This window comes from Harpia harpyja, chromosome 5 (assembly GCF_026419915.1).
Source record: "Harpia harpyja isolate bHarHar1 chromosome 5, bHarHar1 primary haplotype, whole genome shotgun sequence".
NCBI lineage: Eukaryota > Metazoa > Chordata > Aves > Accipitriformes > Accipitridae > Harpia > Harpia harpyja.
In genome coordinates, this window is record NC_068944.1 from 58,949,340 (window position 1) to 58,962,835 (window position 13,496).

Here is a 13,496-nt window from a genome sequence, read left to right on the forward strand (position 1 = left end):
AAGGCAGTGAAACAGAACCAGGCTTCCGAACCTCATACTGAAGCTAAGTCAGTAGAAGGGGTTGGGAAGACAAATAAATCATGATTGCTTTAGGTGGGCCATGATTTCTGGAAAGGGAGTCTGAACAAGTCTCCTTTCAATGAGTGCAGCTTACACTGTGCTATGAGGTGACTGGCAGCATTCCTGGTGAAAGGACAAAGTAAATTATAAAGCAGTCCAATGAATTAATTACCTGCTTTTCATGCCACAGCCATATCCTGTCACTCGCCAGGTCGTTGGTTTCAAGCAATGCTTGATTTCCCATGTTCAAGGCTGAGCTGAGATCACATGGCTTTACTTCTTAGACTGCTTCAGCACTGGTTTTGGTTTTGTTGTTTATTCTGCCAATAGGAGTAAATAATGACAAAAAAAGATGCCAACTAGCTGAAAGACAACTTCAGCTGCTCTATGAGAAGTCAGGGAGCAGAGAATATATTGTATAATTAATTTTGTTAAGACACAGACTCATTCAATTTGCCACTGCAATGAGTACTCATTCCTTAGAATGAATCAAAATCCACCACCTTTGGTCATGGGAAACCTATTTTTGTGGCACTGATGCCAAATAATCTAGAGAACTCGGTGTACTTACTGATAAGTGTTTTTTGATATGGGCACAACTTCTATGACCCTTTGGGCAATGGATGCTTTCATGGTGACACTGTGTATTATCACTGCTAACCCTGGACAGTATGACTCTCCTTCACGTCTACACGTCTATATTTCTGTCATGTAGTACAGAACGCTATTCCTGCAGTGAGAGAAATATAAAATAATTAATCAGTAGTCCTGAAAGACAAAGTGATGATGATGTGGAATTCAGGTAGATGTGATGGGTTAACCCTGGCTGGACGCCAGGTGCCCACCAGAGCCGTTCTATCACTCCCCCTCCTTCTCAGCTGGACAGGAGAGAGAAAATATAACAAAGAGCTTGTGGGTCGAGATAAGGATAGGAGAGATCACTCACCAATTACCGTCACAGGCAAAACAGACTCAGTTTGGGGAAAAATTAACTTGATTTATTACAAATCAACCGGAGTAGAGTAATGAGAAATAAAACCAAATCTCAGAACACCTTCCCTCCACCCCTCCCTTCTTCCCGGGCACAACTTCACTCCCGGATTCTCTACCACCCCCCCAGCGGCACAGGGGGACGGGGATGGGGTTTACGGTCAGTTCATCACACGTTATTTTCTGCCGCTTCATCCTCCTCAGGGGGAGGACTCATCACACTCTTCCCCTGCTCCAGCGTGGGGTCCCACCCACGGGAGACTGTCCTCCACGAACTTCTCCAACGTGGGTCCTTCCCACGGGCTGCAGTTCTTCACGAACTGCTCCAGCATGGGTCCTTTCCACAGCGTGCAGTCCTTCAGGCACAGACTGCTCCAGCGTGGGTCCCCCACAGGGTCACAAGTCCTGCCAGAAAACCTGCTCCGTGGGCTCCTCTCTCCACAGATCCGCAGGTCCTGCCAGGAGCCTGCTCCAGCGCGGGGTTCCCACGGGGTCACAGCCTCCTTTGGGAACCCACCTGCTCCGGCGTGGGGTCCTCCCCGGGCTGCAGGTGGATATCTGCTCCACCGTGGACCTCCATGGGCTGCAGGGGGACAGCCTGCCTCACCATGGTCTTCCCCACGGGCTGCAGGGGAATCTCTGCTCCGGCGCCTGGAGCATCTCCTCCCCCTCCTTCTTCACTGACCTTGGTGTCCGCAGGGTTGTTTCTCTTACATGTTCTCACTCCTCTCTCCGGCTGCCGAATACTGCTGTCCCAACTTTTTTTCCTTCTTAAAAAAGTTATCACAGAGGCATTACCACTATCGCTGATTGGCTCGGCCTTGGCCGGCGGTGGGTCCGTCTTAGAGCCGGCTGGTATGGGCTCTCTCGAACACAGGGGAAGCTTCCAGCAGCTTCTTACAGAAGCCACCCCTGTAAGCCCCCCGCTACCAAAACCTTGCCACACAAAACCAATACAGTAGAAAAAAAAGAATAGTCTTCAATATTTCTTTTCAAAGCAGTTGATATTCTTATGCTGACTGATACAGGATCTTGGCTTGATGGTTAAATTGCATACTTTTACACCGTTGTTTTTTATATTCTGTGTGAAATTAATGTCTAAGTCTAACATTCTAATGAATTTTATGTCTATAAATTCAGTGTTAAAATCCATTTTAGCATCATTTATCCAGTAAATGAATGTTTTCTATAACTTCCTCTTATCAGATGGCCTGTGGTCTAAGGGAGAGGATCTGGGTAGAGGAAAAGCACATCTGTGAAAGAGCAAAGGGCATCTCCTGTGGGATCAGCTCTGCCCTTGGCAGAGACCAGGAGGAGCTGACAAGGATGGGGAAAGATAAGCAGCCCCAAATTATAAGCTTGGGACTTTTTTGCTGGAAAGAAGTTGGTTTTAAAGCTGAGCTGAATACAACCATCATATTTAGGAAAGGTAAGGCAACTCAGTTGTGTTCAGTACGTCTGAGTGAAGCAATGAGCAAAGTAACTAGAGTGGGTTTTTTATGATTTTTTTGAATTGTTATTTTTTTTACAAAGAAAAATTTAATCCAAGATTAAAAGATTATGATAAGGTGTCTGCCTGGTTACTGTGTCTCACTGATCTCAGTTTAAAAGAAAGGAAACAGTGTTGTGAAAGATGGTCCAGCAGCTGCACAGTCATGGCTGGAGCTGGGTGGCACTGGTAGGGACAGGCCGTGCTGCCATGAGGACCAAGAGGCCATACTGCCAAATCAGGATCCTGCTTATGAGCAAAACTTGGCTCTGATCTCACCAATGTCTGGAGGCAAAGAAGGAGGTACTGGACTTTCTGGATGCAGATTTTGTTATAAGGAGATGATCAGGCACATAGTCAAGCTTGCTTAGACACCAAGAACTCAAACCTAGAGTAGAAATATCTATTCTATTACACCAAATTTTGCTAAGCAGACCTCTAAGTAACATTTCCAAGGAAGCCTGAGAAAAACTTAATTAACTAGCTCTGGCTAGATTATGAACGCTGAGGTTCATAACAAAGGAGAAGTATCTATTTCATTGAACATTGTTCTCATTCTTTCAGGCTCCAGCCCTACCAAAGTTGACACACTTGTTTAGTTATTGAGTTAAACAGGACTGTTCAGCTAATTATAATACACCACAATTAAAAGTATCTGTAAAGGATCAGGCCCTGTGACAGTGAATTCCAAATTTATTCAGGAACTCTGCATTTCAAAGAAGAGTCACAAGTCAATCATGGCACCTCTGGCCCGGTAAACGTTTAGTTGATTACACCAAATAGAACAACTCTGTGAGGAAAGACTGACAGCATCCTAATCCAGAACAGCCTGTAATCTGATGATTAAACCATGTAACTGGAAAATAGGATATGCTCATGATTTTTCATGGTCACAGCACAAGGCAGCATCTGTCCCCCTGACTACCCTAACAATTTTCTACCTGTTTTTGAAGATCGCTTCCTTAGTCACCTATTCATCTCCCTCACCCCATTGTTTTGGGATCAGGTCCTTCAGGTAACTTGGATTCTGCAATGCTCTATGCCTAGCAGGAATTGAGTGATTTAGGAACCAGAAGAGACTGGTTCCTGCACCTGAATTTCAATGAGAAGCCAATGGAATTTTGTATCTAAGTGCCTAAATCACTATTAAAAATTAGTGTTAATTGATTTGCTTCAAATAATTTGAAATATTCACATTTATTTAAAGAATTATACATCAGGACTTTATTGTTAACACATTTATTATCTTATTTTGCAGATCTTGGCCAAAGGAAAACAACTTTAAGAGTCAAGAACCTGTCAAGCAGCAGCTTTATTGACCAAGCCTTCAAAAGTAGTGAGAGCATTAAACATAATATTTTACTGGGAAAGGCTGGAAATGCAAAGTATTTTTGGCCTGATACAGTAAATCATTTTCCTCTTTGGTATGGCAAATAGAGGGACCACTATCAAAATAGATCATCCCTCAGGCTCGTATATTCTGCTTTTTTAAAAAACATGTCCTTCTTCCTCAGGATGCATTTGAGTGTATATGAAAGGCAAACACAGATGAATCAGATTAATAGTATTGGAGCATGTCAGCTTGGGATTGTGTAAGGATCAGCGTTTGCCAATAGCTGGCCGCAGTCAGAGTGAGAACATGAGGCTCACATTACCTCCATCCTCCCCTGAGCAGATACAAATCTCGGATGTGTCAAGTGTATGTTCAGTGCTGGTTAATCATAGGAAGAGCAGTTGCACCGTCAGTCTCATGACTGACATCAGTACTGCACCAGCCAAGAAAAAATCTTTCTCTGCTCAGAATAGCACTTCACGCACTTCATTTTCAAATCATTTCTGGGACTGTCCTCCATATTAAATATTTTCATGGCTTCCTGAAAGCCTTATTTTTTATCCACCAGCTGAGACTGATTTCAGTCAAGTTTTTCTTTCAAGGTTATGCCAATGTCTATCGATTAAAGAGTTGCATAGGAACATCTGTTTTCAAATCTCTCACCCTTTTGTCTGTAACATATCTTCTGATATTTAATATATTTGAACAACAAAACAAACATCGGGATATAAATTTAGGTAATACCACATCTGAGTATCAATCTTATTTAGCCATCCACATTGTGTGACACACTTACTTAGGTATAATGATAAATATACAGGTAGTGGGGAGGAGAAAATTCAGGATAACCTGGATAAAACAGCAGTGAAACTTTTAGTGTTCCTGCTGATAAGTTTTAGCTATTAACTGGCAAGAATACAGGCTCTTGAGTATGCAGATATTTGTAGAGCTATGCAAATACGTCAATCACACTTTAAACTGATTTAGACTTTTTGACTTTTTTTTTATTTTACCTTCTATAATTAAAACCAAGTGTGTGTTTTTATTTTTTATTTCATGAATATTTTGTAAATAAAAAAAAAATCTGAATGGATGTGGCATTTTAGTCTTTGTGCACCAAAAGATATTTTTAAAAAAACAAATTCGGTTTTCAAGATATTTTAGTAATCAGTTCAATATTCACAGCTCTGTGCCAAGATACACAAAACACAAGCTTTATATGCAAACATTTCATTTAAGCATAAAAAGCCATCTCTTATCATTAAAAAAACTAAACTAGAAAAGAAAACAAGACAGTTAAAGATTTAATATTCTGCAACTATTTTCGTCTTGTAATGTGCGAAACAGACTCGTTAAATATGGCACACAAATTAAAGCTATAGATAAATATTAGTTGCTAGACTTGATTGTAAGTGAACGGAAAATGCAACTTTAATTTGTTGTTTTCCAAGGAAACAATAATCACTTATTTATGCATTTCTATGCCAAATGACTCCTTTGAATACTAACCAGAGATTTTGATCTCTCCTAGTAGTTCAGAAAAGAAAGGATTTCGTTACATATTACCTGTCTTCAAATCTTACCAAAACCAAAAAACAATGCTGATGTTAAAGAGCTGGGTTTGATAGCTAGGTTTTCTGTCTAGCTTACTAATGAAACAATTGCCACGGTGTCAGTCACAAGGCAAGATTGCCAACTTTGCTGTCCTTGAGGGGGAGTGTTTCAGGAAGAAAATGTGCACTCAGTTTTGACTCTGAATATAAATCCCTCATACTTTATAGTGCAGCTCTGAAACCAAAGTTATTGAATATGTTCTGATACAACAGGGAAGAAACTGGGACACCAACACCTCAACTACCCAACTTTTCTGGAAGTCTCCCAGAACAAGTTTCCATGCTGATTGGGACCCAGAGCTTCTGGAGCTCTGCCTTAAATCCTTCCCCCTAGATCACCCAAGTACATCCTACTGGGTGAAAGACATGTGATTCCCTTCTTCCATACAGCTGGAAACCCAGCAGAGAGGGACCAGGGAAATCAAGACCCAACAGTAAATATTAGTTCCTCTGATGACTGACTTAGTTGAGTACAGAGCAGAAAGATGAGTGTTCTGATTTGCATCACCTGCCTATGGTCTACTAGAGGTTTATATCTGCTGGAAAGCACCCAGTCCTGTGAGTCCATGGGCTTAATGCTAGGGAAGGAGAGCAGGACAGTACCTCTGTTTTCATGGAGTAGTGTCATTTTCATCAACACAGAAAGCTTGATCACTCAAAGCTTGATCACTCCTGTAGCACTCTGAACCATCACGAGTGAGAGGCCAGTGGAGAAACAGTTTGGTGACAGCTTCAAAGTCCCAGCTTGTCAGCTTTTAAAATTTAAAACTGCAGGCTGGTGATTTACAGCGACCATAATGGTAACATAAAAATGTTTTCAAGGACATTCTTGGTTTGAAGAAAACAAATCTGAGACCTTCAGTCAGCGAAACTCTTCCCTTACTGACCCGAGTGTAACATTGCGGTTGATAACAATCTTTACCAAACAAGACTACAAGTTCAGTAATAAAACAGTCTTCAGTATGATCCCCGTCAGTACAGATGAAAGGCCAGAAGCTCAGATTATATTCTATTCTATTTGTAGACTTTAACCCTAAAACAACAAACAATTAAAAAGTAATTTTAAAGGCAAATACCTCTACAGAAAAAGCTATAGTTACTTCCTAGATGTATTTGACAAAAGCCATTTAATCTGCTAAGTGTTGCAAGATTGGAAGTTATTAAATATTTATAGGGAAGAAACACCTAGAGTCTTATAAAAAGCACAGTATTTCTGTAATAACGTTAGAATGAAATATAATTGCTGGTTGGTAAACGATCCCTGTTAGTTCTTTACATTAATACTAAGGTAAATGACATTTTCAATAGGAGTGTAAATGACAATCCAGAAGAGGTATGCAAAAATTGTCCCCTAGGAGTATCAGTTTACTTTTTGGATTGTTTCCAAAACTCTCAAAATTCTTTGGAATTCTTTCTATTGATTTCAATAGGGTCAAGCCCCTAATACATTAAATCATTCTACATGTTGTTGAACCTAATATTGCTCAAGGGTCAACAATTTAGTAGTTGCAGTATTTGCCTTGAAGATATGTTTCTGTATTATTTCCATCTTTTTCTACTCCTAGTTTTCTTTAAAAGTGCCATTTTTTGTCTAGCAATTTCATTGTTTTGTCACAGTTTCAGAAAACTGATGTAGACATTTTTTAATTAAGAAGGGCTCTTCTTGGCAGAGTACCAGACCTTCATTCTTGTATAGTGTGTCACAGTTTCAGTGTCTGCCCAAATTAGTAGCAGTAATAATATAACTAAGAAAAACAAAACCATGTTCAGATAACTTAAAACACAATCAAACCTATCCATTAATTAAAACATGTCAATTACAAAAACAAGATTTGATATTCAACTTCTAAGGTTTTCTGACACATGTGCATGTAACTTTTCAAACTTAACATAGTATTAACTTTCATTTAACTGTTTGCTCCTGTAACCTCATTAAAAGTTACATTGTCACTGTAAGGTTTTATTTTTCAATTATACTCATCTGGATATGAGTGCAAAAAATCTTTTACATGAAAAAAAAAATTAAACCACTTTTATTAAGGAAAGAGATACTTGGGAGACCAATGAACAGCTATTTGTCCACATAGGCATCAATATTCTATTTATGTTAGTAAATTCATATGCATGTGTAAATCTAAGTATCATCAATTCTGACAAGTCCCAGATCGTGTTTCAGTGTCGAGCTGGGGCTTTGCAACACTGACAGTAAGAAGACATGGTGAAGTTCTGTCAGTGGCTGCTTGTGGTATTCTGGTCTTCTGGAGGAAAACCAGAGACATTGTATCTCAACAACAAAATCTTTGGTCATGTAAGTCGGGATTGGTGTATATGTTGGAAACAGGGAGAAAGGGTAGTGTACACAGAACTATGATTGTTGCTTTGTCTTTGAGGTCGTATCTTCAACAGACGATGAAAGCATAGCTGGTCCAGTGCTTTATAAATTTCCAGAACTATTGTCATATTATAACTAGCGCAAAAGGGATTTTTCTTTCTCTTTAGGGTTGAAAATTCACCTGCTGTTAAATCATATATGCACATACCCATGAAGAGAAATTTGCTTCACTATGTTTAACATAGAGAACACTTCATTGGCATTTTAAATTTTGCCACACTGTTTTTCTTGTAAGATACCCAGCATGCAAAAAACGCCCTTCTGATCTATGTATATGAAACTACATTAACTTATTTAGATTAACAAAAATATGGGAGCCAAATCTCAGGCTTGATCGATACACAAAGTTACTTAATAGCTAACAAAAATAAAGCCTTTTGTATGTGACAGCCTAAAACACTAGCCAGATATCCATTTAGGAAGTCTTTCTAAGAATTATACCTCTAATACAAGAGGTAAGGACTATAATAGTTCAGCAATGTTTTTTTGAAATATGATTGGTAGTAGCATTAGCTCCTTGATGCCACAAACCTTTTATAATCACGTTCAACTTTAAATACATGAAAAAACTGTCATCTTTATTGTTGCTCATGCGAATTCTGGCCACACACTCAAAAATTTTGCTGTTGCAGGGTTGGTACCTTACAACTAAGGTTATCTGTCTGAATCTCCAAGTAAGTGTAGTAGTGATTCAGGAACAGCAACACATGCCCAAAACCAAAAGCAGTATAATAGAATGTTTCTACTGTAGGTACAAGTACTGAAAGTCTAAGCTTAATTATATATCTAATTATCTACTTAAGCAATTAAAAAAATCTTAATCCAAGAACATGGAAATAAAAAAAAAATCAACACAAGAAGAATAATGAATGTTTAATAATACGTCTGAGTTTCTCAAATTCATTTTGAAGGGAAAGAGCTGAGAAAGAGTTTACTTCTACAGCCTTGCAGTAGTATATGACAATAGTTGAAAACCTCAAGATGTGAGAAGAACAACGCTTCATTTTATAAGCAGTGTAACTAGAGGTAAATATTTGGTCACAGCTGTCAGTAGAGCATGAGATAAATGCTTTAACCTTTTTGGTTTAATGTTTTTAGGTTTTCCAATATAACCTGTACAAATACAGTTCTACCACTAAGCACTACAAGGAAAACCCATAAATTACATGAATAAGGGGTGGGTTTGGATTTATAATACTAATAAACAAATATAAAGGACCAGCATTCAAACTCAAGCACTTCTTTACAATGCAGACCCTCTGCCCCAAAGGCCAAGCATACATTAACAGCCATGCCATAGGTAGACCTGCTGTGATACTTACTAACCCAGACCATGATCTCTTCCAAACATGCATAAAAGCCACTCACATGGTATGTTTCAGTTTGAAATGAGATAAAATAATCTTTGCCTACATCCCCCTAAGATGCTGAATCTGTTGTTCCTAACTTTTCTTGTTCTCATCTAGCAAAGTGGTCACCAAAACAGGTTATGACTCTTGTAATAAGTATATTTTAAAAAAATAATATCACCAGTTTGGACAGTAGACCATGTAGGCAACTAATCAGAGCTATGTTAGCTAGCTAGTGTAAGTTTTTTACATGTTATTCTTCCCTGCAATAGGTAATGAATAGTGGTAATACTAAATATGGCATATTGGTAAACAAATAATCACATTTTACCCAGAACTATAAATAAAGAGAGTGTGTGCTTGGGAAAACCAATTTTATTAGTATCTGAATGTCATAATGCTTTATAATAGGTATTTTTTCCTTGTACAGTGGTAAATGAAAGGTAAAAGAGAAGTTTTTAAATTAGTCTATAATATCAATATGCTTGCATTTGAGTCACTGACTTTTTTTTCTCTTACAGCGACAAGAGTTCAGTTATAGCCAGCTGGCCAATCTTTTAAGCTACAACTCCACTGGGAGTAGTAAACTCTATACAAATGCTGTGCAAATTTTAGGGGGGCATGGGGAAGGATTTTATTCCAAGATAGAAAAATATGTAAGGCTTTTTTATTTCGATTAAACAATAAGTAACACAGTTGTGATGACACAATTTATGTTTGAAATACCTGTAAAATAATCATAGTAATTAAAATGTAATAGCAATCATATAGGATCCAATTTACTAAAAAATTTATAGTAGTGCATTATTGTAGTCTGGTGTCCACCTGTCCTGAGCAGTTATGTAGCAGGAATCTTGCTGTGAATTCTCTAAAATGTAATAAAATATTATTAGCACAGGGAATTCTGGACAGTTGTCAAACTGGACCCAGCCTCTGCTGCTAAAGTGTTTCCTGTAGTTGAGCACCCGAGGGCTGGAGCTAAGGTGAGGCATTTAGACCTAAGATTTAAACCATGAAAAACCATGTGCCTCCACTGCTAATGTTCTGGGAAGCACTTGTATTTCCTATGTGCCAAAGTTGCTTCCAACACAGCTACCCAAATGTCCACATATCTACCAAGGGCCCAGGTGCCCAGGAGTCCCAATGAGCCAAGACTTCGTACCAACAAGCAAGATACCCAGGTTTGAATGTGGTGCCTTCTAGGTTTTTGAAACTGTCTTGCAAAATGGAAGGCTACAGTGTCCATCATGTTTCATGATGGACACCTCAGAGTCCTGTTGTCTGAAATTGCTCTTTTAGGATAAAACAATGACATCATTAAGTTAGGTAAGGGCATGAAAATGGCTTTATAGGTTATTGCATTCTCTTGGGCATAAGCCATTCTGTTCCACTGAATTTAGCTGAGTATCTTGCTTTCAGGGGACTGATTGGTTAATGAAATTACTGGTAGGATCAGTAAAGTGTTTTCTCCTTGCTCCATCTGTAATGACTCATTTTGATGAAAGTGACAGATTTGGTGTCACTTTCCACCTCACTTGCCTTCTGGAAAATTTAAGGGAGTTTTTCAGGGCATTTCAGAGGGGAAAATAAATCTGAATTCGGTCTAATCATTATTTCTGAGTGGCACGAATTCTCTATAAAGCTAGCTGATTTTTTTCAGTCCAAGCGTAACATGTGGTAGGCTGTCCTTAAATCTACTGACACACACACACTCTCTTAATTTATACAGCTTTAAAGTTGTGCTCAGCTGGTACATCATTTTTATACCAGAAGAACTTTTTTTGTAGAGTTCTCTGAAAATGCCATTAAAGCCAGGAAAATCTCAGGATCTTTCCTGTCTTCTGTACATCTGTTGCCCATTCAGTATGATGCTTGGAACAGCATTATCTTCTTGAGAAAGGATTGGGCATGTGTATTTTTCCTTCAGTTGACACTTGAATCATCTGTTTGGATACCAGAATGCCACAGTTGTTTTCCATCTAAGGTGCTGTCTTTTCCTAGAATGTTGACCCAGGCAATTCTGTAAGGAAGTACTACCTGTTTAGTATGATGCATTATTCCATGTCCAGAATTTAGCACCGTGTATACGTGTGTGTTCTTTGTTGGTTCTTTCCCTTACTCAGAAGAAGCCTCAGAGACCCTTCTGTTGAGGACTCTGTCATGAAGAAGGGACTTTTTTTCTTAATGATTGACAGTTTGTGGCTGTCATGATAACTGCATACTGTGCTCTAATATAAAAAATATATTTTGAAAATTCCCAAGAAAAAAACTAGTACAGAGTGACTGACTTGGAAAACAATTTTTAATACTTTTGGATCCCTGAACTTTAATTTTGAGAATTCCCAGATGTTTACATATGGTACTGCAGGAACAGTGCTGATCCTGCATGGGGACTGGGACAGGGTTATGCAAGGTACTTCACAATCTGCTAGAATGCGACAGTCCCAACCCTGATGAGGTTTAAAAAAAAAGGAATTAAAAAAAAGAAAAGCCAAGGCAGACAAAAAATAGGGAAGGAACAAATAAAGAGATGGCATGAGCTTTTCAGGGCAAGATAACAAATCAGTGACAGTATCAGAACAAGAACCAAAATATCTTTTGCCTGTCCCAACAAATGCTTCTCCAGGTTATAATCCAACTGAATAACGGCCAAGCATGTTTATATTTAGCCTGTCCAACTGAAATGCCCACATTAGAAGCCTAAATATTCTCACGTCTCTCTAAAAACTCCAAGGAATAAACACCTAAACAATATTTGGGTTTCAATTTACCACCTGGTAACAGAAGTAGGCAGAATTTTTTTTGTACCAACTGGTACCTCCCTGGTGGTTCCACATGGGATTTACAGATCACTTTTATTAAAAACTTCAGCTCTATCTGAATAGGCTGAGATAGAATTATTCTATGCAGATTAAAATAAGCAAATGACCCAAGGCATTTATATAAAGGGGAGAGAAAAGCGTGACTGAATTGGGAAAGTCATGGAAACAAGAAATGAAAGCTATAAATCTATTAAATGAAAATCTATTGAAATATTTATAAAGAAGGCCAGAGTTGAAGAAACCTATACAAATATTATCATTTTGTGCAGCAGCAGACACCAGTAGGTGCTCTTCTGAGAAACCAGGAAGACCATGACAGTCTAAGATTTACATTGGTTTAGCCTATATAAATTACACTATCGAAACAAGCTTTTTAATTTACTCTCCTTTCATTCTACTTCGGTTGCTGGATATACTGACCGTTTTTCTAGTGAAACTTAGCTGCATAGCACAAATATTAGTAAGCAGAATATGAAATACAGTGAAAATATGATTTAGTTATGCTTGGCTCCAGTAGACTAAAGATATCAAACATTATCAACAGAGATTTTCCTTTTATGGTGGAATGTGATACAGTTGTAAAAGAAGGCATGGCAGGAAGAGTTTGAAGTTATGCTAAATTGGCTACAGCAGTTTAATTAGGGACTTGGACATAAAATGGTTTTTATTAAGTTCATGCTTATTTTTAACAACTCCTTTAGCCTTTAAATTTGTGTAATACATAGATGTTTTACAAGCATGTGTTATTTACTAAAGCATGTTTACTGTTGAAACACAGTAGATTTACTGCCAAATAATGCTCCCTAGCTGTTTTAAATGCCAATAAGTAACAGATATGTCTTTACTGAAGTTTATCACCACTGTTTGGGCTGCCGAAAATTTCATAAGGTGACTAGAGGTCTCCAAGAGGCCTCAGCTCATAGGAGCAAGAATCCAGATGTTTGTTCCTTCATCTGGCTTAGCTTGAGTTGGATGCAGAGCTCACATCAAGAGTGCTTTTGAGTCTGAGTCTCCTACTTCGGAAGTTAGGGCTTCCTTATTTAATGCAACAGTGTTAAGCCATCATCACCCTCAGATGTCCTAACTGATCCTGTGCTGAAAATCATCATGGAGATAGTAGGTATGTCTGAAAACTCAGTCTGCTGTCTCCTCAGCCATCACAGCTCACAGTTACATCAAACCACAAAAGGCAGCATCAGAAAAGGTGCTAGCAGGATACCAGAGTTGTGTTGAATATCTTCTGTTCTGCTGCCCATGCTATGGTGTCAGTAATTTACAGCAGAAGATCAGTGCACATAGCAGTAGCCTGCCACCACCTTTAGTGCCATGGCTAGATTCACCCACTTAAGCCCTTGTTAAAAGCATGTGTGAAATGCATACATTTCACTTTGGCAGTGCAGTTTTATTGTAATGTTAGGCAAAATTAGTAATATTGTATTATTTTCCCT